Raw genomic sequence first — 26,510 nt, 5'->3', positions numbered from 1 at the left:
TTTCTTTAAACAGCCAGAGTATCATAGTCCACAAAAACGCCGCTGATCCATTATCATCACTGTTGCCCTCAGTTTTCATGAATAAAAGAAGGGAGAGGGTAAGACGTTCGAACCACACTAAGGTCGGCCCTATCAGTATTTTTTCCTTGCATGTTTTTCGTTTTTGTTTTTTCTGTCGAAAGTGGCAAAAGAAAACTCTATTGTGTTTGGTAGGGAGGGTTTCCAACGGTGGCTTTGGGGATACTGCTTGTTTCCCATGCTCATGGATGTCTAGGATCTAATTGAGGCCTCGCTTGCAAAAGAATTCACGCGCTTTCTCATAACTGTTTTTGCATGAGCTAAGTCACTTCTGTGCGTAGAGGAGGGCCTTGTTCCAAGCTCAAGACTGAGCATCTTGGAGCTGGGGCCTAGGGAAGGACAGGCTAGCTGTGGGGTCCGGAGGGGGCTGGGCAGCATGGAAAGGGGTGGTCAGTAAGTGCTGTGCTGTCCGAAAGGCCTGATCTGTCACCTCTGGGCCTGAGGCTAGCTGGTGACCCGAACACTTGGTTCTGTGCGGCCTGCCCGTTTCTTCCCACTGGGAAAACCCAACGGGCAGGGCCGAGGGTGAGGCAAGGAGAAGACTGGAGCCCGAGAGCATGAAAAAGGTAAGAGTAACAAAGTCAGCAGTGAGAACAGTCTCTAACATTTTTGAATTTTTGGTAATGTGTCGATTGTCTCATTTCCTTGCTGACAATCCACTGAAGCAGACCCTGCATACCCCGGGGAGCACATGCCTGCGGGGAGACACCCCCAGCACAGACCTATAGGCCAAGCTCACCTCCGGCCTCCAGCAGCCCCACTCTGGCCCCCACCCCGCAGGCCTCCCAGGCCTCTGCCCGCCACCCCCAGCCTGTGATGCTGGTCTGGGGAGGGGAGAACATAGTCAACGGATCTGAGGTAGACTAGGATGGAACTGGGTTTAGAGAAGTGCTCCGCGTCTCGCGTGATGCGGGCTCCTTCATATCCAGCCTTTGGGTTAGATTGTAGCATGAGTAGATGAGGCTAGGGGAGGAGCACCGTGCAAGTAGGACACCGGAAGGCTGCGGCTAGACTCTGCACAGACTTGCCCCGCGGCCTGTGGGTATCCCGCGCTCCTATTTCTCAAATGGGAAAATGTCATCCCTACCCCGAGGCTCTTGCTAGAGGAAGATCACATGACAAGGAGACAGGAAAGTAAAGGAAGATCTTTTTTTAGCCGAACATCAGCAACCAGGGCGTTAGTTGGGGGGGAGGAAAGGGTTCTTGAGCAAATCTCTGCACCCAGAGCTCCAGACTTTTGAAGCTTTTTGTCTCCAAATGAAAACCATCCCCAGGTAACGATACCTGTCCCTCTCTCTCTGCGCCAGCGGAGCCACGGAGTCCCCTACCTGCCTTGCAGAACAGGCCTCCGCCGTGGTCTCTACACCTAATCCTGACCCACCATCCCCCCTCAACCTCACCCCTCCCCACCTGCCACTGAGGCTCAGTCAACAGTGGGCAGTTGTCCGGAAAGTGTGACTTTGCACACTGGAGTGGGAGGCTGCTCTGATGGCGGCGCGGGGCCCAGACCGAGGAATCTGTTCACGGAGGAAGGAGGCAAAGGAACAAGAAGCTCCAGCTCACTGGCGTTCAGCCCCCGTGGGCTTCTGCGGAAGGCTGAATGGCAGTTATTCGAGAGGAAGCCGGTGAATGCTCTGCCACACGATTCGGGGAGACACTGTCAGCACAGCAGCACTGCTGTGAGTCCCCAGATAGATCTACAGGGGAGAGTGGGCTCAGGGCTCAGGGTGGAAAGGGGTAAAGGCTACACAGGCATGAACTTCCCAACTGTTCCTTCAGAGCTTACTTCACATTTCAGTTTGGTCTTTTTCCAGCCGTGGGAGACGGAGATCAAGCGCTAGGATGACTCAAACCCAAAGGCCATTGCAGTCCTTGGCGGTAGGTATCACCCTAAGAACGTTAGTTCCGGATGGCTTCCTAAGGGGTTAAAAAGAGCAATCAGCGGACACAGCGAAGCTAGAGAGCCTTGTCCCAAGAGAGAGGCTTGGAGGATGTTCAGCTTTGGGAAATTTTCCACACCATGGCCTCCCTGAGCTTATGGGCAGCGAGGTGGCTGCTCTGAGCTGGATTAGTGTGCTTCCCACTTAGGATTTCTCTCAGTGTGCCGGGCACAGCTCCGGCCCAGCTCTGGCACCTTCCTCTGAGGAGCTTGCGCCCTCCTCCCCGCCTTGTGAGATGCTCAGGCCTGTGCTCGGACCACTCCTTTGGGAGAGCTCACAGCTCTTCCCCTGCTGTCGTGGGGAGTGAAATATGTGTGCAGAGCTCAGGGAAGTTGACTACAGCTGTAGAGTTGAGTAAAGCTCCCTTATGAAGTGAGAGGTTACTGGACGTAGAATCCTGGCAGCTCCGTTGCTCGGAGATCTTCCTCGACAATGCCCTGGCTGAGACATCACACCTATGGAAGGGGCCGGGTGTCATGGCGAGGGGACGTGGGAGCACCTCTCTCTGCCCTGGGCCTTCTGTGGACAGAATGGTCAAGAGCACAGGTATCTGAGGTCCAGTCTGGCTGATGGAGATTTGATCCACTCTCATGAGCCACTGAAAGAAGGGATGGATGTGTCTTCCAACCTGTCTGGGATTAGGATGAGTGGGTTCAAAGGTTCTGGAAAGTGCTCTCTTTCTGTACTGTTTCTTCTCATTCTTTTGGACTGGAAGTATCTTTAATGGACAGAAATCTTCACGAAGCTAAAGTCTGCAGCATGAGCCCTCTTGGATCAGAAACACCATGACACCATCTGGGGTGGAGGTGGAGCACTGAGCTTCAGGAGAGAGAAGGGGCAGAGGAGGGTGGGCCGAGACACTGGTGGTGTGCAACACCTGCTTGCCAAGGACCGGTGCTGGGTTCTTTGTCACTATCTGGGCTCTTTTTCTCTTCCACCAGACGATCATGTAAGTGGCCAGGGAGGTGCTTAGGATAAGCTTTAGTGCCTCTAGGGCTTCTGTTGGTCCCAGTTTTCTCATTGGTCCTTCCAGACTAGTGCCACCCACCAGAACTTCCTGTGGTGACGAAGCTACTCTAAATCTGTGTTGTCTAATGCAGCAGCTACTAGGCACATTGAGTATCGAGCACCCCAAAAGTGGCTACGGAGACTGAAAAACTGAATTTTAATTTTTATTTAATTTTAATTAATTTTAATTTAAATAGCAATGTAACAGCAATTTTAACAATTTTAAAATGTAGCAATTTTAATTGTTAAATAGCAATTTAATAGCTAGTGGCTGCCATACTGGTCAGCAAAGCTCTAGACTTTCTTGAGAAGAGTGAGGATGGAGAGTCCAGGACACCGGACCAGGAGTCAGCAGATCAGGTTCTTCCATCCAGCCCAGCCACTGAGCCTTGTGTGAACTTGAGGAAGTTGTTTAAATTCTTGGTGCATTAGTTTCTCTCCCTGGATTAGGGAGTGGGGGTGGGCGGTTGGCCCTGCCTGCCTTGATAGACGTACATGAAAGTTTGGACACATCTGTGTAACCAGTACTCAGGTCAAGAAAACAGAGCATGGGGCTCCTGGGGGGCTCAGTGGTTGAGCACCTGCCTTCAGCTCAGGCCATGACCCTGGGGTCCTGGGATCGAGTTCCGCATTGGGCTCCCTGCATGGAGCCTGCTTCTCCCTCTGCCTGGGTCTCTGCCTCTCTCTCTGTGTCTCTCATGAATTAATAAATAAAATCTTTTTCTGGAAAAAAAAAAAAAAACGAACATAACCAGGATCTTAAAAGCTCCTCTGTTGCTCATCATTACAGTCTGCACCCAAGGACAAACCCTACCTTGACTTCCAAAAGGAGCCATCAGTTTTGCCTGTTTTTGAACTTACTATAAACGAACCACACGGTATGCATCCTCTTGGATCTGAATTGTTTCATTTGACCTTGTCTGTGATGGTTTTCAAAATTGTCATGTGTTGTAGTTACTGATTCTCATTGCGTTTCTGTGACTATGTTATACTTTGTGTATTTATTTCTATTGACAGGCATTTGGGAAGTTTTCTTATGGGGGTTATTATGGACGATGCTTCCACAAACGTTTCATTATTTGTTTTTGGAGAATATACGTTGGTGATATTCCTAAGAGAGCAACTATGCTCAAGATAAGATCTTGAGAAAGGAGAAGTGAGGAGGAGAAAGATAATCACAAGAAAATGGTCAACATGTCTCAGAAATTTCCCCCAATTCCATGCACATCCTTCTCTAAGGTATGTATGTATATGTTCTTGTTTAGAAGATACACATAATTAGTTTTCCTAGGTGGTCGTACCAATCTGTGCACTTGTCAGTAGTACATTCATGGATCTCTGTTACTAGAAACATGTCCTATCACTTCTCATGTGACCAGGGCCTTGCAGGTGGCTCCCGAGTGTCTCTAAATAGATCCTCAGGTGCCGTGAATCTGTCTGCTCTTTATGTTCTTGGCTCCTCCAGGCATGGACTCTGACACCCGCAGGAGGCTCATCGGTGTTCAAGGAGGTACTGGGTCCAGTCCTCAGAGCAGAACTATGCCTCGTCCATCAGGAATTTACACTTTGTGTGTGTGTGTGTGGTTTTCCATTCATCTTTCCTGACCTCTTAAGCTTAAAGAAAAAGGCTCATGTCCCACCATTTTCTGGCTGCTCCTTCACAAGAGGCCTGTCTCAAAGGGAAGGCTTCCTGGAACTTTGGTTTTGATGCCACAAAGATTCAGTCTCTGCTGGGTTCCTACGTGGGGAACGCAGAAGACTCTGCACATGCAGCCTCTCTGCTCACCCTCATCCCTCTCCTGCCTGAATGCCAGCCTCTCCTCCCCCAACTCCGTCCTCTCTCGCTCACTTCCCGCCCCTCAGCTCCTCTTGTCCTCACGCCAGCCACTGGCAGAGGCACATCAAAGGTCCAAAGAGGGTGGGGAGGGATTTTGAACAGGGAGACGTAAGGAAGCTGTGGGAGAGGCTGTGCAGCCCCTTCCAATTGCCACAGCTCCCCCTCTGCGCGGGTGGAGGGCTCTGGGCTTTTCTTCCCAGCTCTGGGATGTCAGGACGGTCTTGTTAACAGGGTTCTTGTGCTCAGTGCATCGGGTATCGCTGGTAGACTCTGATATACAGAAAGATGAGCCCTGATGCTGAAGGGGTGGGGACACCCCATCCCTCTATCTGCTCCGAGGATGCGGGTAAGCGCAGGAGACAGAAGCTTAGGAAGTCTGGTGTCCTGCTACGTTGCTTTGTATTTTTTCCAGGCTCTTGCTATACGGTGCATGGTTATGCTGGAAATTAGTTTGAGGGAAAACAGGAGGTGAGAGCCAGTGACATCTTTTACTTTGGATCTCTGGTATTTTGTAATCTCCCTGACTCCTCTGCCCCACTCTGACAACCTCACCAAACAAAAATCATAATTTGAGCATTGACTAAAATGCTCTGGCACTATGCTAGAATTCTCTGTTTGCCAAATACCAAAATATTTGCGACTTGCATAAACTTCTCACAGCTCCCTAATTATATCCTATACACGATGCCGGGGACCCAGAAGACAGGCAGCTGCTTTCCAGCTGCAGACACACCTGACGTATTAAGATCTCAAAGCAAAGCAGCTCAGAACAGAGGCTGAGTGGAACCCGCAGACCCTGAAAAGTAAAAGGCCCACAGAGAGGGGCAAGCACCTCAAGGAGGAGAGGACAGGTGAGGTTTTCTGGGAGAGAGGGTCAGGAGAAGGTCCCGAAGGACAGGTAGGTAGCAGAAGTGAAGCTTCCAATGCAGGGGACAGCGGGAGCGACGGGAGCCATGTCATCATCAACACCATGTGACCACGGAACTGAAGGGACTTGGGATCACCCTGATTATCTGTAGGATGACAAGGCCGAGGTTGGGATGGGATAGGGCCTTGCCTGAGGTCGCAGGACGGAGAGGCCAGGACCCTGGAGTTACTTCCTTTGCTCAGAGGTGCTGTCTGCACACAGAGCTGCTGTAGGATGGTGTCCCTCTGTGCCCTGGTGGCTCAGCCACCAGCCTCATGGGTGCTTTTTTGCCTTAGGCTTGGTGCCGGAGGCATTTTCCTCGTGCGTCTTTTCCTTAAACTGCCACCAGCCCAGGTAGCTTCCTGCCCGAGGCCTGGCCCTGCCCATGTCAGCGCTGACGGACCCTGAATCCGCACCTCCAACCTGCGGTTCACAGATGCAGAGACAGGCCAGGGAGGGTGGCAGCAGGGCTCTCCCAGGAGCGCAGGTCACCCTCCTGGGCCGCCAGGCGTCCTAGGAGGAGGGAATGCCCCCAACCGCAGGGGACGCAGGGACAAGGGTGAAAAAGGTACAGAAGCCACACTCACTTTTGGATAATCGCGTACTCTGCCCCTACCTCTTGTCCGCCTCCCCTGAGTCATGTCGAGGCCAAGGGTCCTCCTAGCGCTGCTGCCTCAGACCTAAAAGACCTTGGACTTTATGCTGGACCCATAGCCTGCAGGGGTGGCTGTACCCCGTGCTGGAGGCAGGGGTGATGAGGAGGCAGGGGTGCTTGGGGGGCTCTGAGACAGGAACGGAGGGCTCAGGCCTCCTCTGAAGTGGGAGGAGCAACCCATTTGATCTTCCCTATTTTACAGGAAAGGCTTGGCCCTGTCCCCTGGGAACCGGGTCGACAGGAAATAACCAAGCTTATGTTTGAGGAGGCACTGGTGTTTTTTCTCCGTGTTAACCGCTGGGCCGGCTGTCTTTCTTTTGAGAGTTTCAAACCGGGAAAGGCCTCCTAAATGGATCGGAATTTAAAAGACCACATGGATGGGCCTAAAGACTGTTATGCAAAGTGACATAGTCAGACAGGAAAGACAAACACCATATGATTTCCCTTATATGTAGAATCTAAAAAACAAAGCAAATGAACAAACAAAATCTGAGACAAACCCATAAATGCAGAGAATAAACTGGTGGCTGCTCGAGGGCAGGGGGATGGGGGAAGGAGCGAAGTTGGTCAAAAAGATGTGGAGGCATAAACGTCCAGTTAGGAAATAAATCAGAGATAAAAAGTACCGTGTAGGGGATAGAGTCAATAATACTGTAATAACTTTGCACAGTGACAAAGGGTGACTGTCCTCAGGCCGGCGAGTGCTGGGCAGTGTGGGGAATCGTCAGATCAGTGTGTTGTACACCTGAAGCCAATATAGCGCTGTATGCGTCAACAACAAAATGTAAAATATAAAAAAATTAAAAATAAAAGAGGACATTCATCCTGCCGCTTGTGACAACATGGATGAAAGTAGAGGCCATTATGCTAAGTGAGATGAGGTGACCAGAGAAAGATAAAGACCATGTGGCATCACTGATATGTGGGATTGGAACCGGGAGCTGCCAGATAGGCTCCTGGGAGGAGTAGGTCAGAAGATACCAAAGGTATACTTAAAAGGTGAGTAAGTTCTGAGGAATTAATTTTTTTTTTATTTATGATAGTCACACAGAGAGAGAGAGAGAGAGGCAGAGACACAGGCAGAGGGAGAAGCAGGCTCCATGCACCAGGAGCCCGATGTGGGATTCGATCCCGGGTCTCCAGGATCAGGCCCTGGGCCAAAGGCGGCGCCAAACCGCTGCGCCACCCAGGGATCCCAGTTCTGAGGAATTAATATCAGCATAGTGACTAAGTTAATAATATGTCACATATCGAAATTGGCTAAAAGAGTAAATTTTAAGTATTCTTATCACAAACGCAAAGAACCACGTGAGGTGACGGATGTGCTAGTTTTTCTTGATTGAGGTGATCATTTCACATGTACACGTATGTCACACCATGTTGTACACTTTGAATATATGCGATCTTATCTGTCGCAAAAAATGGAGGCGATTTTAGAAATGACAATTCTTGGAATTGCAAAAAAGGTTGAAGTGTTCATAACTCATCTGAAGGATGACCAAGGATGAGAGAGACTAAGAGTCAACCAGAGAAAGACAATTATCATGGTTTCACTCACATGTGGAATTTAAGAAGGAAAGGAGATGATCACAGGGGAAGAGAGGGAAAAATGAAACAGGATGAAGTCAGATGGAAAACCGTAAGACTCTTAAGAACAGGAACAACTGAGGGTAGTTGGAGGGGCGGCGGGTGGGGCTGGGGTCACTGCGGGCCGGGCATGAAGGAGGGCACTCCCTGCACTGAGCACTGGGGGTTACCTGCAACCAGTGAATAACTGACTCTACATCTGAAACTACTGATGCACCACGTGTTAACCAATTAGAAAATAAATCAACAAAAAGTGTGTGAGCACAGTGGACGGGAGATAGCGCGTGTGTGGAGGTGAGAGTGCGTACACGTGTAGGTGCGCACAAACTCTGGTATGTGCACACGTGTGTTGCAGGAGAGGGCAGAGCAGGCCGGGCACCGGGGTCCCACGCTGTGGACGTTAAGCTCTGTAAGGCGGCATCTGTGCCTTCCTCAAGCACTGGCCTCGCCTCTGCCCTGCACATGGTCATGGTGGCACCGTAGAAGCCTCTAGTCAGAGCAGAGACTGGCGGGCTTAGGGCTAAGGAAGGGCGGGTGCCTGGCTCAGGTCAGCAGTCATTCAACAAACGCTTGGTGAGAATATGTGATGATCTGTGGAGGGTGTGTGAGGGGGTGAGGGGGTCCGTGTGAGGGAGCAGGAGAGGCCGCGGGGGGGGGGACGGGGGGGCCGGTGGAGGGGGTGAGGGGGTGAGAGTGTGAGGGGTGAGGGGGTCCGTGTGAGGGAGCGGGAGAGGCCGCGGGGGGGGGGACGGGGGGGCCGGTGGAGGGGGTGAGGGGGTGAGGGGGTCCGTGTGAGGGAGCGGGAGAGGCCGCGGGGGGGGGGGACAGGGGGCCGGTGGAGGGGGTGAGGGGGTGAGGGTGTGAGGGGTGAGGGGGTCCGTGTGAGGGAGCGGGAGAGGCCGCGGGGGGGGGGGACAGGGGGCCGGTGGAGGGGGTGAGGGGGTGAGGGTGTGAGGGGTGAGGGGGTCCGTGTGAGGGAGCGGGAGAGGCCGCGGGGGGGGACGGGGGGGCCGGTGGAGGGGGTGAGGGGGTGAGGGGGTCCGTGTGAGGGAGCGGGAGAGGCCGCGGGGGGGGGGGACAGGGGGCCGGTGGAGGGGGTGAGGGGGTGAGGGTGTGAGGGGTGAGGGGGTCCGTGTGAGGGAGCGGGAGAGGCCGCGGGGGGGGACGGGGGGGCCGGTGGAGGGGGTGAGGGGGTGAGGGGGTCCGTGTGAGGGAGCGGGAGAGGCCGCGGGGGGGGGGGACAGGGGGCCTGTGGAGGGGGTGAGGGGGTGAGGGTGTGAGGGGTGAGGGGGTCCGTGTGAGGGAGCGGGAGCGTCCGTGGCGCAGCCCAGGAGGCCCGCAGGCGGGGGCGGCCGTGGCGCGGGGACCCCGAGGTCCGGCCGAGCCGGTAGCGTCGCTCAGGCCGCGGCGGGGTTGCGCCCCCGGAGCAGGGCGGCTGCGCCTGGCGGGGACGTGGGCCGGGGCGCGGGCCCCGGGGGCGGCGGCCTGCGGTGCGGGTGGAGCATCGTCGCGTCAGGAGAGGCTGAGGCCGCGGGGTCAGGACTCGCGGCTCCGGCTCTGGGGAGCGAGCGTCCGGAGGCGGCCCCTGCCGGGTGGGGGCGCCGGGGCGCAGGGGTCGCCGGGGCCTGAGGCGCCCTGAGGAAGGCCGGGCTCAGCCGTCGGGGAGGAGCCCCCGGGCGACGGCGGGGACACGACCGCGGGGACGCCCTCCGGGCCACGTGGACGGCGGCTCCCCCGCTGCGGCCTCCCGGCCCCGCCCGGCCGCCCCTCCCCTCCCCCTCCCCCCTCCCCCCTCCCCCCTCCCCCTCCCCCCTCCTCGCCCTCCCAGGCCCGCAAGGCTGTCTGTGCCCGGCGCGCTGCGCCCACAGCTCCCGCCTCCCAGCCTCGCGGCCGCCGCCCCCGCCCCCGCCCCCAAGGGGCAGCTCGCGCCCTGGCCTCGCGTCAGCCGCTGCCTCCTCGTACGCGACCAACGGGACGCGGAAGCCCCGGGACCGGCCGCACCGTGAGAGCGGAGGCGGGTTCGCAGGTGCAGGACTTCGGTGCAGGCTCTGGTACGTGACGCTGTCATTATTCCTACTGTTGGTTGTCGCTGTCGGTTTTCTCACCTGAGTCCGGGCAGAGAGGCCGTCGTTGGCCCCGGGCCCCGGACTCCGTCCGCAGCGGTCACAGGGGTCGCAGTCCACGTGCGTTCTAGCCGGGCTCACCGCTGGCGGCGTCGGACGTTGCCGTTGGAGCTGGCGGGACGGGGACACCTCCTCCCTGCGCGCTGCTGTGCCCTGAGCCCCGTCAGGCCTTGGACGCCATCTCGAACCCTCACAGTGACCCCGTCATGACCCCGTAAGGGAAGGTAAGTGACGCTTCCCCTCTAGACACACAAGGAAACGGGACTCAGAGAAGTTAACGACTCGCCCGTCCCCAAACTCCAGCTGGTGGCAGAGCTGGGACCCCCAGCGTCTCCGCCGTGAGCCTTGCAGCCTTCTCAGGTGCAGGTGTGGTCACTGACCCCCGGGGCGGGGGCGGGGGGGGGCAGGGGGTTGCTTACTTGGTGGCTCGAAGCCGGTGTTTCTGACTCCCAGGGAGCCTGTGCCACCTAAGTGACTAAATGAAAGAAAATGCAAAGTCGAGAACCAATTTCTCTTTCCATTACAGTCCCCGCCCTGCTGCTCTGCAGTGTCCTGGCCCGTGTTCGTAATTAATACATGTCGTCGCCTCTCAAAGGCCCTGGGGTTTGGAGCGAGGCTGATCAATGCCTGCTCAGTGTGGGAGTGCTGGTGGCAGGGCGGAGGGGACGCAGGAGGAGGGCCCGGTGTGGGTCCCTCTGCCCAGCTGGCCCACCTGAGCTGCAGAGGCCTCTCCAGTCTCCAGTCCTGTGTGCCCCGCAGGAGCTCTCAGCATCACCCCACCTCAAGGCTTTGTCCTCGGGCCGCCTCTGAGAGGGAGAAAGGCAAGTGGGGCTCACATCCCGAGCAGGGGGGAGCCAGGAGGCTCCAACTGTAGGCTCAGCTCACAGGTCCATTGGTGGGCACTTTTCAATCATGTTCCTCAACAGACCCGCCAGTTTTTTGAATTCATTCACCTATGGGAGGGTATCATGGTTGCTTTCAGTTTTTGACAATTACAAATAAATCCGCTGTAAACTTTTGTGTGCAAGTTTTGTGTGGCCATAATTTTTCAAATAGTTTGGCTAAATATCTAAAAGATGATTGCTGGATCTTATGGTAGGTACCATATTTAGTTTTGTGAGAAACAAAGTGTCTTCCAGAGGGGTTATGCCATTTCACATCATCCTCGGCAATTAGGCTGCCGGTTGCTCTCTACCCTCACTAGCAGTTGGTATTTCAGATTTTAAAAAGCCTTTTACGGTCGCTCGTAGTGCTATCATATTGTGCTATCATATTGTTGCTTAATTTGCAATTTCATAATGACAACTGATGATGGGTGTCTTTTTTAATAAACTTTTTGCTATATGTATGTTTTCTTGAGTATTTACATAGATATTTTTCTTATTTTAAAATGAGAAATTTTAAATTTAAAAAATTTTTTACATTCTTATTTAAAAATTTTAAAATGGTATTGTTTGCTTTCCTGATTTTTAAGAGTTCTTTATATAATTTTAATCTAAGACCTTCATTAGTATGTCTCTACAAATATTTTCTCCCAGTTTGGGGCTTGCTCGTCTTTTCATCCCCTTAACAATATATTTCATGGAATAAAAGTTTTTAATTTAATTTTATTTTATTTTATTTTATTTTTTTTAAATTTTTTTTTATTTATTTATGATAGTCACAGAGAGAGAGAGAGAGAGAGAGAGAGAGGCAGAGACATAGGCAGAGGGAGAAGCAGGCTCCATGCACCGGGAGCCCGACGTGGGATTCGATCCGGGGTCTCCAGGATCGCGCCCTGGGCCAAAGGCAGGCGCCAAACTGCTGCACCACCCAGGGATCCCAAAGTTTTTAATTTTAATGAAACTCAGCTTATGATCTCTTTTCTTTCATGAATCATAATTTTGGTGTTGTGTCTAAGTGTTCATTACCAAATTGAAGGTCATGTAGATTTTCCCTCTATTTCTTCTAGATGTTTTATAGTTTTGCATCTTACGTTGATTTCTATAATACACCTTGTGTTAATTTCTGTGTAAGATGTAAGGTCTGTGTCTAGGTATATCTTTTAAATTTCTAGAATTTTTATTGTGATTAAAATGTATAACGTAAAACCTACCATTTAACCATTTCTTTTCTTTCTTTTTTTTTTTTTTCATTTAACCATTTCTAAGTGTATAGATGTGATGGTAGGATTACTGAAGAGCAAAGGGAAAGCAGGTAGGGAGCACTTTCTTTCAAATATTCTGGAAGCACCAGCTGGTAGACTAATGAGGTCACAGAGAATGGGCCAGCTCTGCCTTTCTACTCTTCTGCTGATTTGTAAGGATGATCCTAGGGTCGGGATGCTTGTGGACTGAAATATGAGTTTAGTTGGGGCAGCTCTTCCTGTTCGCCCACAATCATTTTTCTGACAGTGCACAAACCCTGTAAGGGTATCTGGGTCATGACAGGTGACTAAATCGAGTCCTCCAGTGGAAACCATCACTTCTCTTCATTCCTCAGGTCATGTTCCTAAATCTGGTCAAGCTCCATCCTCACCTATCGTGCATTCTAGCTCTAACCTGGCTTACATCATAGTATCCCCAGACCCTCACAAATATCTGGATTTGTTTGAGTTTCTCTTTTGACAAAGATCAAGGACTTCCTACATGGATCAAGTATTAATTTTCCCAAAAATCAACTCATGTCCTTGCACATCGAAGGATGGGCATGTTTACCTAGGGTATGCGAAATCTTCACTATCTGGACTTATCTGTATCTCAACTATGGTCTATCCAACATTTTATTTGTAATTATTTGTGTACCTGTCTTCTCCCATACTTTACGAGCTTCTGGAGCTTAAGAATTTGTCAGTTCACTTTTCAGATGCTTAATATATATTTGTTGAGTGGAACAGAGAAGGAAGAAACTTGGTAGCTTTAAGAAATTGATTAAAGCACTTCTACATGTTCCAAAAAAGACAGAGACTGAATGGTGAGAGCAGAGTCCTTCAGCAGGGCATGGAGGATGTAGGTGCCATAATTTCTGGCACAAGAGACTGGTTCATGCAGGAAAAAGGGAAGGAGGGGGGAGGCTTATACAGAAAAATCATATAAAAGGTCTGAAAGACCCAAAAAATGTAAAATTTGCCGCAGAAGAGAGAAGAGGCCACTAGGATACTGACTAGCTGCTGGTAGGATCCTACTCAACGAAGCAAATGGACCTTCCAAACAGCTATTGAGTTAAGAAAGTTCTAGGCCCCAAGCAGCATGACCAACAACATTAAAGCCTGGAAAACTCCTCATTGCTGTACCTCTTAGGGGAAGGGAAGCAGGGGTGTATAAATAAGTAGTCCAGACATGCCCCTTCCCCTGGGCTCGTGGGGAGGCTGGAAACCTGCTTGCGTTGGTTCAGAGCTCAGGAGAATCAGGGAATCTCTGATTTAGAATACTCAGATGATTTTTCTGGTTCCTGAGTAGTGAAGCCAGGAAAATGTGGCTTCAGGAGTATTCTGCTTGGGTTTCAGCTTTGAGAAAAGTTTTAGCTCTTTCTCTAGTCCTAGCATCTTCTCAAGTCATGATTATTAAGGATTAACAATGTAAGGAAACATCCTTACCCTTCTTCCTCACATCACAAGCTAAATCTGTCTTCTGACCTTGAACGTACTCTATGCTTTCTACCTGAGACATGGCTGTCATTACTCATGCAAATTAAAAAAAAAAAATCCTTCTTAGGTCAATCTAAACCCATTGTGTTCCAGTTCGGGGTGGAGTTTGACAGCCCCAGATGATAAGAAGGACGCAGGTTCAGCTGATTTAATAAAATCTACTTGTATCCTCAACACAAGACTACAGGTTAAGGTAAAGATTATGTAACTCTAGGCAACACCTGGTCCATGCATCACAGATAGAATCTCTGCTTCCTCCCCCTAGTTTCCTCATCCCCCAAACTGAGTGTAGAGGTTTAACCATGATTCCACTTGTCGCTTTTCCAGGAAACATGCTTAATGGCGTCAGACAAGACACTAATTTGCATAGAGGCTGTCAAGGCCCTTTGTAAAGCAAAGAAATGCACATTGTTAAACAGTTACAATAACATTGACTACAACCATGAAAACAATTTTACAGCAGATTAAACACATTTAGTGAAAGAAGTGCAGTGCAAAAGCAATTTCAACACCAGAGTTTAGTCAGCAGCTAGCAGAGAGCCCTAGAGACAGTGACCAGATATAGCATCCTACCCACCCTTGCTGGGTCATTTTCTCTGGGAACTCTTCTCTAGCTTGGTAAGATTTCCTGCCTGAAATGAGGGATAAACTATAATGAAGGAGAGGAAGGGAGGAATAGCTCACTCAGAAAAGATATTGGAGGACAAAATCTGCACAAATTATGGGAAACTTAATGTGAGACAAGGGGAAAAAATCAGGGATGAGGAGAATGGAGAAAATGTCTCTTATAATGTGGTGATAATCAGTCTGAAAACTATGGATTCATAATTAGATAGGAACAACTTTTCAGATATAAGAGGGAAAAAAAGGAAATGGCTAAAATTGCCAATACAGAATTCCCAGTTTTAATTGGATTCCTCTTTTTCTCCAGGCAGATTTCTTTTGTTTCAAAAGAAACAAAAGACTCTATTGTTTCTACTTTCCTTTCTACTGAAGGGGGAACCTTTCTTCCCTATGTCTTCTCTACAGACTCTCAGGTCCCTCCTTACACAGCGGCCCTGGATGCCCAGGCCTGGTGGTCACTGTCCAGTGCTGAAAACGGCTATCTCACGAACACTGATAATCACGCTCTTTATATGTGTTGCTTGGGAGAATCTGAACCAACGAATCTTGCTCTTAACTTCACACTTGGTTTTCCTTGTGGCAAAAATCCAGGAATATCTGAGTGCTTATAAATAATAAAAATAAATGACACTGGAGAGAGGCAAGCCCATCAACATCATTTAAAATCTCTGTATTGTAGGTTGACAAGTAATCACTGGATCTGGACTAGAGAAGTCATTCTTGAAAAAGAGACAAAGGAATTTATTTTGCTGGAAATTTATCGCACCATAAGTATCAAACATCTAAGCATGATTTTTGCTGAGGTGATAAATTTTCAGATTAGATCGGGCCCTTAGGAATCACAGAGCATGTGCCCTCTATATAGGTCTCTATAGGTCTCATATCTTATTCACCACCTCGCAGAGTATTTGGAGTTTTCTGGACTAAATATTCTCCCATTCAAAGATAAATGATCATGGGGAAAAGAAAATTATAATCACATTCATCTTAAACTGAAAACACAGGTATAACTGGGAATAAGATAAAACTGTGACATCTAGCTGAAAGCAAGTTTCTTCTTGATTGAGGCATAATGCAGAACATTAAGGAAGGGCTAAAATAGTTGTAAGCAGTGTTATGGGTTAAATTATGTCTTCCAAAAGAAAATATAATCATGTTATAAATTCCAAAACCTCTTAATATGACTTTGCTTAGAAATAGAGTCATTTCAGTTTTAATCAATATTAAGATTAAGTTAAGGTGAAATCATTCGGGTGGGCTGTAATCTAATATGACTTGTGTTCTTGTAAACTGGTATGTTTGGACACAAAAATGTGAAGAGAGAAAACAAGATGAAGGAACACAGAGTAAACTCCATGTGAAGATGGAGGAATTGAGTGATGCATCTACAAGTCGAGGACACCTGAGGCTACAGAGAAGGTAGGAGAGGGACATGGAACGGTCATTTCCCAGGACCTTCAGAGGGAGCATGGTTCCGCTAACCCCTTGATTTCAGACTTCTAACCTCCAGACTGTGAGACAATAAACTAGTGCTATTTTAAATCTTTTTTAAAAAAGTTTGTGGGACTTTGTTACAGAAGCCCTAGCAAACGAATATAGTGGGTCCTAAGAAGTTTCATGGATGTTTCTACATTTTGTGTTACTTAATTTATTATTTTTCTTCTATATTTAGAAAGTCTGCTTCCTGGCAATCTTCCACTTAGCGCATAGGCTTTAGTGCAAATCTTGTATTGGAGTCTGTCCAAGGAAGAAAATGGTCTCAATTTTGCATTGAGAATAGTCAAAAAGATTCATAGGAGAGGAAGGAGGAGGAAGAGAAGGGTAAGGAGGAAACTGTTGGAACTGATGGTAATTGAGATGGAGAAAGAGACAGTAGTGAAGGAGGAAGAAGAAAAAGTATATTTAATGTTTTCTATGTGTACGTGCTTTCTCAGTTAATAATTTCAATACCCGACACGGTAGGTGATACGTTATCTATTTCACCTGCTCATGGACGTAACTTCCATTCTCAATTGCAAATTAATAAGATAATCTACAAGTTAAAAGTACATCCAGCTGTATAAAAACAATCAAAATCCACTTTCCTAAAGTGTTTTAAAACAAATGAGGTTTAAGTTTTCCCCAAATATATAAAAAAAAAAATCCACAGATTTTTGGTAAGAAGATGTTACCAATAATCAAGCACTTAGATAGGGTCAAGACTGATATTTCTATTATTCTATTGGATTTTTCTTTGTGCTTGAGGCTTCATGGTCATAATATGGTAACTGTAGCTTCATATCTTATATCTGGAATCAAGGTAAGAAAAAAGAGAGAATGAAAGCATCAATGTTAACTTTTCATTTCGTTAGAAAAGAGAAATACTAGAAATGTATTTTATTCATATGAACTGTATCACATAGCCATACTTAATGATCATCTTGGTAGGAAAAGAAGGATTGAGCTTTGCAGCCCGTACAGTGGAATAATGGGAGAGCATAGCGTTGGTGGTATCTTTGGGTTTGCCAAAATATAATGTGTGTCATAGTGGCAGAGAGAGCACACACCTGGGGCTCCAATGGATGCCATATTCTTTCTTCCACAAGCCCTTCTTGTGGTGAGACGGCTAGCCTGTTTCCTACAGTTCCATGGGGTCAGATCCCTCGAATAAAGCTATGCCTTTATGCTAGGCTGCTATAGTGTTCTGATCCAATTTCTCTGCATGGGAATAATGTGGTATAAAAGGAATATACTATCTCAGAAGACAATTGACCTGGATACCAGTGCTAATTTTGTCGTAAATTATCAAATATTTTCCTGCTATGCCTTGGAGTAAAATTGAAACAATTAAGCCTAATGTCTTCTATCCCACATAGTTTTGTGATGTACTTGAAAATAATTTGGGAGGTTCCATGGGTTTTTGGCTAGATTAATACTAATAGTGTCATAAAGAACCATTACCAATATTTGTAAAGTGTTTTATAGCTTAAAATTACTTTCAAAATGTACATTATCTCACTCAAGCTTCATAATAGCCACTATCAAGTGGACAGAATGAGAAATCATCTTAGAATAAAAGTTGTTTATGTAACCAAATTTCTCCCACCCTCAAATTATTACAATTCAAGTGGGGATATTCAGCTATCCTAAAGCTATTTTTCATGCACATCATATTTTGTAGAAGCTTATATCTCATACATTATAGTTATAGAAAGTTTCCAAACATATTTATAACCTCTCTATTTCTGTGATTCTCCCTCATTGTCTAGCCATAGACAATTGTCTAACTGATTTTTTTATCTAAGATCATTTTTCCCAGGGTCTTCCAGAAGTGCTGCAATTAGGGGCGGGGTCTGGAATACAAATGGAAACAGGTACAGGTGCAGGTACAGGCAGTGGCCTTCAGTCATGTTTCACTTTTCTAGGTACTTAGAAATGGGGGAGGAGGGACTTCAAACAGTGCTATGTCATGGATTATTACTATTTTTTTAAAAATATTATTTTGTATCATTAAATGTATTGAAAAAAGTAACAAAAATGTTTTGGATAAGATCAGTCTTCTATGAAACATATTTCATAAATCTATTGAAAACTAAAATGGGCAAAAAGGGAGTTTCTCTATTCTTAATAAATATACATACACGAGAAATAAAGTTCTAAGGAAATAGCAAGAAACTGACGATCCCTGATGCTATAACAAAGGGTTTTTTTAAAAAAAGATTTTATTTATTTATTCATGAGAGACACAGAGACAGAGATAGAGACCCAGGCAGAGGGAGAAGCAGGCTCCATGCAGGGAGCCTGATGTGGGACTCGATCCTGGGTCTCCAGGATCAGGCCCTGGGCTGAAGGAGGCAGGCGCTAAACCGCTGAGCCACCCAGGCTGCTAAGAAAATTTTCATAAGGAAAAATTATACTGCAGATCCCAGGATCATTAAATATACTCAGAATGTGTCTCAAAATAATAATAATAATAATAATAATAATAATAATAATAATGATAATAATAAATAAAAAAGTGCTAATCCTGAGAGGAGTTGCTTTATTGTCAAACACCAGGGTCTGGTGTTTGTAGAATAGGGGAGCTGTCCAATGTGCTTATATTTGGGATCCCGAAACATCTTTTATTACTCAATTCCTGGCAACCTGGTGTAGAAACCTAGCTTGAAAATACAAATTTTCGCTATGGTCTGAGACTTTCTACTTTTTTAAAATATATTTTATTTATTTATTCATGAGGAACACAGGCAGAGGGAGAAGCAGGCTGCCTCCGGGAAGCCCAATGCGGAACTTGATCCCAGGACTCTGAAATCACTACCTGAGCCAAAGGCAGAGGCTCAACCACTGAGCACCCCCAGGTGTCCCGGGATACTTTCTTTTTTTTAATCAGAAGTAAATAATTAATTTTTCTTTCTATTTTTCTCTGCCATCCCCCCCACCACACACACATACCCGCTTTTTTCCTACTGGTTCACTTCCTTTTTCTCCTCTCCTGTTGAATCCTCTCAGTCTTCCTCCTCTGCCTCTTGGTTTCCCTATTTAACTTCATATCTTGGGCTGTATTGCAGAGCTGGTGATGGTACTTATACCTTTTTTTCATGCTACAGCTCTTTGGTGGAGGTTAATGAGGAAAGCTGCTAGAATTTGAAATATTTCAAGTGTAAGAAAGGGTAAGGTTAGAAATAAAATTCAAGGGGTTGATTCTATCGAGACCTTCTGGGACTCTCTGGTGTGGCAGATTCATTATTTTGTGAGACAATAGCTGATTGTGTCTGAAAAGCAAGAGAGAGTGATTTTGATCATGTCCATTACCTGTCAGCAAACAATATCTCAGGTGGTACCGTACAACGAAACAGTACCTGTGCCACTGGTAATTATTCAGGTTGCCATTTCATCTTGGTCGGTAAAAACTGAACAGCTAACATTAGATAATTTTTCTTATTTTACACCATACTGTTTAACGTTACTAACTTATCTTGTTTAGTTAGATCAATTTTGGTGATTATACATACTCATAAAACTATTGCAAAAACATGATACAGAATATTTCCATCACCCGACAAGTTTGTGCTCTTTTATATAACTCGTCCCTTCCCAGGAAGAAACCTATACTCTGAGTTTCATCACCGTAGATTAGATTTGATTAGTCTTCAGTTTCATGTAACAGAAATCACACAGCATGTGCTTTTTTGTGTCTGGCTTATTTCATTCAGAATCATGTTTCTGAGATTCAATCATGTTATTCCACTTTTCATTAGGTTTTTTTTTTTTTATTATTGCTAAGTAGTATTCCGTTATATGATTGTTCCAAGGTGTGGTTATTTGTTCTTCAGTTGATGAATATTTGTGTTTTTTCCAGTTTACAGCTGTTAGGAAGAAGGCTGATGTAAGTATTCTTGCACGATCTATTCATTAACACATCTTTTAAACTTTCTTTGGTAAATAGCTAGGAGTGAAATTGGTCAGTTGTGTACTTTATTTAAAAAACTGTCAAAAAAAAAAAAAAACCCCAACTAACCAAACAAAAAAATCTCTCAAGTAAATATTTCAATTTAATTTCCTTAGCTATAATGAAAGTTCTAGTAACTTCACATTCTTGACAGTGTATGATATTGTCAGAACTTTCAAATAATTTATTTTAGTGATTTTAGTGGGTTGGAAATGGTATCTCATTGTAGTTTTAATTTGCATTACCTTGATAAAAAATAATGCTGAACATGATTTCATGGACTTATTAGTATTCACATGTCTTCTTTTGTGAGGAACTTGTTTGAATTTTGGGTCCATTTTCATTAAATTTTTCTGTATTATTGTTCACTTAATTTTTTAATGTATTTTTTATTTTTATTTTTTATTTATTTTTTTAAATTTTAATGTATTGTTGAATTATACACAGTGACCCTCCCTATTTTATATATATATATCTATATTTGTATCTATATCTATCCACGTATGTAATATTTTCCCAGTTGTTATTTGCTTATTCAGTTTTAATAATCTTTTGATGAACAGATAAATTTAATAAAACTAAAGTACATATATATATTTTCTTGTTTTATGTTTAAAGTCTTTGGTGTTTCTTCTGATAAGAAGTTAATATGCAAAATATTTTTAAAACTTCCAACTCAACTGCAGAAAACCCCATAAAAGTTAAAAAAATAAGCATAAGACTTGATAGGAATATGGAAATATGTTCAACATTACATTAGGGAATGTAAATCAAGCAGCATGTGGGTGGCTCAGTTAAACTTCAGACTCTTGATCTCAACTCAGGTCTTAATCTCAGTGTTGTGAGTTTGAGCCCCAAGGGGAATTCCAAAGGAATACAAATCAAAACCACAATGAGATAACATCTCACACTTGTTAGGATGGCTATTATTTTAAAAAACAAAAGATATCAAGTATGGATAGGGATATGAAGAAATTAGAACGCTTATATATTGTTGATGGGGATGTAAAATGATGCATCCACTGTGGAAAATCATATGGAACTTCTTCAAAAAACTAAAACTAAAAATACCTCATAATACTGCAAACTTACTTCCAGGTATTTATCCAAAAGAATTGAAATCAGGATTTCAAATTGATATTTTCACTCCCATGCTCATTGCAGTATTATTCACAATAGCCAAGAAATGGAAACAATCTAAATGTCTATGGACAGATAAGTGGATAAAGAAAATGTGGTATAATACATACAATGGGATATTATTCATCCTTAAAAAAAAGATTCTGCTCTATGTAACAACATGGATGAAACGTGAGATAATTATGCTAAGTGAAATGAGCCAGACACAGGAGGAGAAATACTGAATGGTTGCACTTATGTGAGGAATCTAAAATAGTCAAAAATAGAGAAGCAGAGTAGAATGGTGGTCTCCAGAGGCTGGGAGGAGGCAAAAATTGAGAATTGCTGTTTAGTAGGTATAAAATCTCAGTTATGCAAGATAACTAAGTTTTAAAGATCTGCTGTGCAGTAGTGTGCCCATAGTTAACAACACTGTATTATACACTTAAAAATTTGTTAAGTGTTCTTAGCACAATTTGTTAGGTGAAATTCTTTTAAATGAGATTTTTGAATAATATGATTTTATTTGTTATTGGAATGAACTAGTCTAAGTGAATACTTTCTATATGGAGATATCTGGTTTGCAAGCTCTTATCCATTAGATTGCCACAGAGTCGGTGAAAAATATTTATTAATACAAAGAATTTATCAGTTTAATTCAATGCAACAGGCAAAACGTGTAGTACTCAGTCCCACATTTGCCCACCAGACATAACTGACCAAATCCTAAGACTGAGGATGACCTGTATCTCCACTTCATTCTAGAGTGGGGCCTGAGCTTATGTATTATAAAGGCTCTTAGATGATTTTGATGCCCACTGAAGTTGAGTCAATAGTCTAGATCAGGGATTCTCAAACTTTAGTGTCTATGAGGATTACCTGGAGTACTGGCTAAAACACACATTGCTAGGCCTCACTCTTAGAGTTCTGATCCACTATATCTGAAGGGCTCAAGAATCTATATTTATGACAAGTTTCCAGGTGGTGTTTAATGCTGCTGGTCTGTGGACAACAACTGAGAACTCTGCTATAGATCCACGTCATTCAAGTTTCGTTCAATATTATAATTATCTATTAAGCTCTAAAAAATACTAATAACCATATCATGTCCCAGATCAATTAGCTTATACCGTCAGGAAGTAGGCCACAAGCAGCAGGATTTTTCAACGCTCCCTAGATACATGTGAAGCACAGCCAATGTAGAGATCTATTAGTTTACTGACTCTCAGCTATTAATTCTCTGATCCCTTGACAGTATTGTAGACTGACAGTAAGTCCAGATAACAGCCAGTGAGAATCAGAATCTCTCCAGTAGTAAGATCTGAGTTTTAGGAAAAAGACTATTCAGCCTTAAATTCTATTATTTGAGCTTCCAATGGACCAATTAAAATACATATGTATATATGTATGTGTATGTGTGTATACATATATAATAGCATTTTGAAATTATAAAATATTATTTTAATACATGTTCTATTTCACCCAAACTTCCAAAAATATCAATAAATGGAATACTGTGGGTTTAGTCTTCCTCATCAAATACACTAATTAAATATCATTGTTTCTTGGTTGGCAGTTCTTACAAAATAAAGGAACCCTATACTACCCTGAGCTTGTGTTTTTCCTAGTAGATACTGAAACAGATAGAATAAGAAGTTTAGCTAGAAAGTAACCTGATGAATGACTTTGTCGAGGCAGCAAAGTGCAACTTTTGATGGTTTTTCTTAAATACTTAAGAAATCATTACTCTTAAATATTTTAAACAAAATCATTTGTTTTCCTGTTGCCTATATGAGCTGGGGTTTTAATATCCCATTCAATTGATAGAAATAGTCTTAGAACAAATATTAATGTTATGAGGACAAATGGTATCTTTGACTTTTAAGAGTTAATAATTATGAAGACAGCATGAAGTATACAGAGCAAAAATGAATTGGAGGTCCTAGCTCATACCCCTGGAGGCTTCATGAATTGGCAGCTAAAGAGGTGCAGAGCCTCTTCCAGATATGTTCTCTGCTCTTACAATGATTGATAGACAAATACATCTGCACACCTCTTACATCTGGTGTTCTGTTTGGTACAGTGTTTGTGGGAGGTTGGCAGTAATGAGTGAATGCTTGGTGTCATCTATAAGTTGCACCACACTTCAAGGAGCAGATGCACAGGATGGGTTTTTCTCCAGAATCCAAATATACTCCACAGTATCCCAGTATTCTCAATCCTCTTGGGAGAACACCAAGACTAAGAGGAGAAGAATAGAACAACTGCAAAGGACAGAACAACTGAAGTGTCATGGGACATACAAATGGATACAGAGGAAAAAAAAAATATATATATATAGTCACAGTAACCAGACAACAAAAAGAAATAAGAGGCATCCAAATTGGAAGAAGTAAAATTTTACTATTTTCGGATAACATGATGCTATACACAGAAAACCCAAATGACTACCAAGAAACTATTACAACTGACAAATAAATTCAGTAAAGTCACAAGATAAAAAACCAATTTATAGAAATCTCTTGCATTTCTATATGTTATGAAAGAAGCTGCAGAGAAAAATTAAGAAAACTCTCCTACCTACAGTTGCACCAAAAATAATAATAAGATACCTAGGAATAGACTTAACTAACCTGGACTCTGAAAACTATAAAATGTTGAAGAAATTCAAATTGACACAAAGAAATGGAAAGACATTCCATGCCCATGGATTGGAAGAACAAATATTGTTAAAATGTCTATACTACCCAAAGGAATCTACAGATTTAATGCAATACCCATCAAAGTACCAACAACATATTTCACATAAGTGAAATATGCTTATGTCAACAAGAAATCCTAAAAGTTATATGGAACTACCAAAGATCCCATATAACCAAAGCAATCCTGAAAGAGAAAAACAAATCTGGGAGCATATCGATTCTAGACTTAAAGCCATAATACAAAGCTGTAGTAATCAAAACGGTATGGTACTGGCATAAAATAGACCCATTAATCAATGGAACAGAATAGAAAGCCCAAAATAAACCCAAGACTATATAGTCTACTAATCTTCAACAAAGCAGGAAAGGATATCCAATGAGAAAAAGATAGTCTGTTCAACAAATGGTGTTGGGAAAACTGGACAGCCACATAGAAAAGAATGAAACTGGACAACCTCCTTATACCAAACACAAAATAAATTCAAAATGAATTAAAGACCTAAATGTGAGACCTGAAACCATAAGAAACCTAGAAGAGAGCACAGGCAGTTATGTCTCTGACATTAGCTATAGCAATATTTTTCTAGATATTTCTCCTGAAGCAGGGGAAACAAAAGCAAAAATAAACTCTTCTGACTACATCAAAACAAAAAGCTCCTGCACAGGGAAGGAAACAACCAGCAAAGCAGAAAACAATCTACTGAATAAGAGAAAATATTTGCAAATTCTATATCTGATAAAGGGTTAGTATCCAAAGTATATAAAGAATTATAGAACTCAACACCCCACATCCAAATAATCCAATTAAAATGGGCAGAAGACAGGAACAGATATTTGTTTGAGGATAACATCCAGATGGCAAATAGACACTTGAAAAGATGCTCAACATCACTTATCATCAGGGAAATACAAATCAGAATTACAAGGAGATATCATCTCACACATGTCAGAATCTATATTCAAACACACAGGAAGCAACAAGTGCTGACAAGGATGTGGGGAATAAGGAATATTTGTTCACTGTTGGTGGGAATGCAAATTGTTGCAGTTTCTGTGGAAGACAGAATAGAGGTTTCTCAAAAGTTAAAAATAGAAATACCCTATGATTCTGTAACTGCACTACTGAGTATTTACCCAAAAAATATGTAAACAGTAATTCAAAAGGATATATGAACCCCTATATTTATGACAGGATTATTTACAATATTCAAATTATAGGAGCAGCCCAAGTGTCCATTGATAGATGAATGGAAGAAGATGAATGGATGAAGAAGATGTGACATATAATCAAATATTATTCAGCCATAGAAAGAATGAAATCTTACGTTTCCAAGGATTTGGTGGATCTAGATAGTATAATGCTAAATGAAATAAGTCAAAGACAAATACCGTATGATTTCTCTCAAATTTTAGAGAGGATTTTAGAAGAGTAGAATTTTAGAAGCAAAGCAAATAAGCAAAGGAAAACGAAAAGACAGACAAAGATATAGAGTCTTAACCATACAGAACAAAATGATGGTTACGAGAGGGGAGGTGGGAGGGAAGATGGGTGAAATAGGTGATGTGGATTAAGAAGTGCACTTGTCAGGATGAGAACTGGGTGGTGTAAGGAAGTGTTGAATCACTGTAGTGTACACCTGAAACTAATATAACGCTGTATGGTAACTAACTGAAGTTAAATTAAAACCCTAAAATTAAAATGAAAACTTAAAATTAAAAAATGACATAATAGACAAGAACAACAAAAATGTTAGTTTCAGTTTGTCCTATGGGGAAAAAAGAAAGTAAACTTAAATTAGTTTTGATGTAAATTGTAAACATAAGGGCAATCACTAATATATTGCCTTATATATAACATATATTTATATTTATATACAATATAAAAATATATTAAAACATATATTTGTACATACAAAGAAGTATAATTGGTATGCTAATAGAGACAAAATGCAACTATATAATGTTCAATATAACAAGGGAAGAAAGAAAAAAGGGAAGGATAAAAAGGAAACAAATGGAAACAAGAAGAAAATTGTTATATGGTAGATATTATAACAAAAACCACTTTAAATGTAAACTTTCTAAATATAACAAAAGACAAACAAACAGAGTGGGAGAAAAGACAAGATCCAAGATCCAATCATCCAAAGATATGTTTTCTGTGAAAAGCAAATTTCAATAGTAAGACAGATAAGAGATAAATGGGTAAAGATATACAAAGTTGAGACAAATTGAAAGAAAGCTGGAGTAGCTATATTAATTTCAGACATAGCCAACTTTAGAACAGGAAACATGGTCAGGAATAAAGAGCAGCCTTAAATATTGGTAAAGATGTCATTTCTTCAAAAACTGACATAACAATTCTCTACATGTATGTGCTTTGCAATAGAACTCAAAATAAGTGAGGCAAAAACTGGCAAAAATGCAAGGAAATATTGACATATTCACTATTATCATTGGCGACTTCAAAATCCCTCTACTAGTAATTGATGGATCAAACAGAAAATCAGTAAGAATACGGTTAAACTGATGAACATAGGGGAAGAGAAGGAAAAATAAAATAATATAAAAACAGAAAGAGAGGCAAACCATAAGAGACTTTTAACCCTAGGGAACAAGCTGAGGGTTGCTAGAGGGGAGGTGAGTGAGGGATGGGGTAACTGGGTGATGGGCATTAAGGAGAGCACTTGATGAAATGAGCACTGAGTGTTATATGTAACTGATGAATTATTAAACTCTATCTTGTAACTAAATAACTAAATAAATATAAGTAAATCAATCAATAAGTGAATAAATAAATATTTTGAATTGAATGAAAATAAAAATACCAAAATTTGTGAAATGTAATAAAAAACAGTGCTTAGAGAAATACTTATA

General features: G+C 43.7%; 3 long non-coding RNA genes across 16 annotated transcripts in view; 2 read left to right on the top strand and 1 right to left on the bottom strand.

Annotated features, from left to right (window-relative positions):
- Window positions 1–1,213: 1,213 nt before the first annotated feature.
- LOC112671020 (uncharacterized) lies at window positions 1,214–2,510 on the bottom strand. Of its 3 annotated transcripts, none has more exons than XR_003143332.3 (2): window positions 2,098–2,510; window positions 1,214–1,995 (listed from the first exon to the last, which is right to left on the bottom strand). It is a non-coding gene; the product is annotated as an uncharacterized LOC112671020 (long non-coding RNA). The 3 variants fall into 3 exon arrangements; XR_003143331.3 differs by having other exon boundaries at window positions 2,213–2,510; XR_007410572.1 differs by having other exon boundaries at window positions 1,214–1,991; window positions 2,213–2,510.
- Window positions 2,437–8,626, top strand: LOC112671021 (uncharacterized). 2 transcript variants are annotated; one of them, XR_003143333.3, is made up of 3 exons: window positions 2,437–2,564; window positions 4,044–4,265; window positions 4,492–8,626. It is a non-coding gene; the product is annotated as an uncharacterized LOC112671021 (long non-coding RNA). The 2 variants fall into 2 exon arrangements; XR_003143334.3 differs by having other exon boundaries at window positions 2,487–2,967.
- Window positions 8,627–9,938: 1,312 nt separating this feature from the next.
- LOC112671019 (uncharacterized) overlaps window positions 9,939–26,510 on the top strand; it is a 53,919-nt gene continuing 37,347 nt past the window's right edge. For 3 of the 11 annotated variants that reach the window (XR_003143325.3, XR_007410568.1, XR_007410566.1), the window contains exon 1: window positions 11,807–15,803. This is a non-coding gene — a long non-coding RNA (uncharacterized LOC112671019). Of the gene's footprint in view, window positions 10,360–11,804; window positions 15,804–26,510 lie in introns of those variants that run through there. The other 8 variants (XR_003143323.3, XR_003143322.3, XR_003143321.3 and 5 more) reach the window with 6 other exon arrangements.

This window comes from Canis lupus, chromosome 5, assembly GCF_003254725.2.
Source record: "Canis lupus dingo isolate Sandy chromosome 5, ASM325472v2, whole genome shotgun sequence".
Classification (NCBI taxonomy): Eukaryota; Metazoa; Chordata; class Mammalia; order Carnivora; family Canidae; genus Canis; species Canis lupus.
Note: the sequence above shows the minus strand (reverse complement) of the source record. Positions and strands in the feature narration are given on the sequence as shown.